This window comes from Notothenia rossii (genome assembly GCF_949606895.1).
Source record: "Notothenia rossii genome assembly, chromosome: 2".
NCBI lineage: Eukaryota > Metazoa > Chordata > Actinopteri > Perciformes > Nototheniidae > Notothenia > Notothenia rossii.
Window position 1 is genome coordinate 46,478,640 of NC_136904.1, and position 2,939 is coordinate 46,481,578.

The window sequence follows — 2,939 nt, forward strand, 5'->3', positions numbered from 1 at the left end:
CACACCTACCCTAAAATAGCCCTTATAACACGTGTTATCACTCATATCATGTAAAATATCTGTAAATGTGCATACTTATTTACTAATGGCAAATAAAATGTGACAAAGACAACTATATTACTCATGAAATATTTATTAACGAATTTTTTTTTAAATTAATTTATAAATATAAATATATATATATATATATATATATATATATATATATATATATATATATTATATAATTTATTAAACTTTAGCAAATTAGGCTTCATCAAAGCAGCAACACACTCATTTAAACCAGACAGGTCACAAAATTAAAAATGAGGCAACGGAAACTCAGCAGAAACTCAGCACAGAGAACTGTCAATGCAAGGAAACATGGTCCTGAACTACAAATTATGAATATAACATTTCACCAATCAGCATTGAAACATGTGCTATTTTAAAATTTGCCTATTTACAGATTAATGGGATACATGTGCCTGTCGGGGCGTGCAGATTTTTTTAATCCTCGGTGGCACTGAAGAGAGGGCAACTCGCAAGTCCTGTTCAACAGACAGCCGTGACCTGCTGTTGTTCTTCATATAAGTCAGAGTAGAGAACGCCAGCTCACACAGGTAGGTAGTGGGAAAATGAAGTAGTTGCTCAATCGCGTGGTGGGAGATGCTTGGGTACTCCGATGCAGAAGCCAACCAAAACTGATCCAGTGGGAGCTCACTGAATTTGAGTTTCAGTGTGCGGTCCACACGGAGCTCTGCGCACTCCTCTCTCTCTTTCATGGAGAGCTTCTCTGTGGAGGATTCCTGGTGGAATGGGTCTTGGATCCAGTCATAGTCCTCGATGTCAGCCACACGTGGAAAATACTGCTCAAACCTCTCTTTTAAGGTCTGAAGGTGTTCCGCATACACAGCGCGCTCCTTAGCTGCCTGCGGCGCAGCTGATGTCAGCGGGAACATGTCCATGGAGCCCTGCTCCAAAGCCTCCTGCCACAGGAGAAGTTTGCCCATAAACCCCCGAATCTTATCTGTGGACGATAAAATGTTTTCATTCCTTCCCTGAAGCTTGGCGTTTAACTCGTTCAGATGCCCAAATATGTCTGCGAGGTAAGCCAGCCTGGCGCACCACCTCTCATCCGCGAGCTTATCTTTATGTGGGACAGCGTTTTCACCTGAAAACTCCAAAAGCTGTTCCCGAAGCTCATAAAGACGGGATAGGACTTTCCCCCGTGACAGCCAACGTACCTCTGTGTGCAGGATCAGGCTTTGGTGGTCGGCTCCCATCTCGGCGCACAGCTGGGAGAAGAGGCGAGATTTCAGGGGCCTTGATTTTATGTAATTCACCATCTGCACGGCCTGATTCAGCACCTCAGTCAACTCCGGGGGCATGGTTTTGGCAACCAATGCCTCTCGGTGCAGAATGCAGTGGTTTGTCACGATATGTGGGTTTTGTGCCCTCACCTTAGCAATGAATCCTTTCACTCTCCCCGTCATGCTCGCCGCACCATCTGTGCAAAGACCGACGCACATATTCCAGGTCAGACTGTTCTCTTTAAAATAGTCATTAGTTACCCTGAATATTTCCTCTCCCGTGGTGTGGCTTTCCATTTCTTTGCAGAATAAAAATGTCTCTTTGATGGAGTCAGCATCAACATATCTGACGTTTGCCAGAAGTTGGGCAGCCCCACTGATGTCCGTAGATTCATCTATTTGGAGGGAAAATCTGCCGCTCGCCTGCAGTTTCTCTGCCAAATGTTCCTCAATGTCTTCGGACATGTCGTCGATTCTTCTTTTGATCGTATTATCAGACGACGGCACTTTCGATAGCTCATTTGCGGCATCTGGACCCAGCATGACACCTGCAAGTATTTTGCAAGCAGGGAGGATGAGTGTCTCCGCTATTGTGTGAGGCTTCTTCTGCTTTGCAATGAGCTCCGCTAGCATGTAACTCGCCTCCATTGCCTTATCAGACACTTTCACAGAATCCAACAAACGTCCTTGCTGCCTCTGGTTCAGATCCCGCGCTCTTCTGAAGTAGTCCAAGTTACTGTGAACATGGGCGGGATGTTTGGTTTCCAAGTGCCTCTTCAGCTTGCTTGGAACCATGTTAGCATTAGCTAACTTCTCCCGACAGACGACGCACTCGGGCTGAGGATTGTTCACATCCCCGGTCCAAATGAAGCCATAAGACAGATAACTGTCATGGTACTGTCTGCTGACAGTTTTTTTCCTCTTCTCTTTCGGTGGTGGGTTGTCGGCAGTCTCTACACTGGTGGTTGCTGGTTTGCTCCGCACAAGAAAGCGCTCCATTTTCCCGCTTGCTTGTTTCTCAGTTTTAATATTGTCCTTCAGCCTTTGATGTGTCACAGTCTTATAAATCCCACCTGCGCAACTGCGTTAACAGCGGAATACGGGGTTCTGTGAGGATTATTTTTTAAATAATCGTTTTTAGGTATAGAGTTTGCCTCTGTATTATGAAATGTGTGCATACAAAGTACTGATATAGTAAATAAAAAAATAATTATTTTTGTGTAGTTGTATATTGCAATAATAACGTATGTTTGTCACAAAATCCCACGGCACACCTGGACTTGCCTCACGGCACACCAGTGTGCCGCGGCACACCGTTTGGGAACCACTGTGTTATATCTTCCCAACAGATGAGCTGACAGGAAACCTAACACTCTAACAACCACAACATTGCAAAGACGAGTAAATGTAAATTAAAAACAATTCACCATTTTTTTATTTCTTCTTCCTTGCAGTGAGGTGAAGCTGACCTTGCACTTGGTGCCAGTAAGGATGTTCCTCACGCAGGCTGAATGTTTCTCCTTCCTTACTGACACAGAAGCCCTTGATTTGCAATGCTTCACTAATTGTCATTTCCCTGGCTCCGTAGGGACACTTTACCTCCAGCACAGCGGAAGACCCTACCAGACCATCTGGAGATGCCCCCAA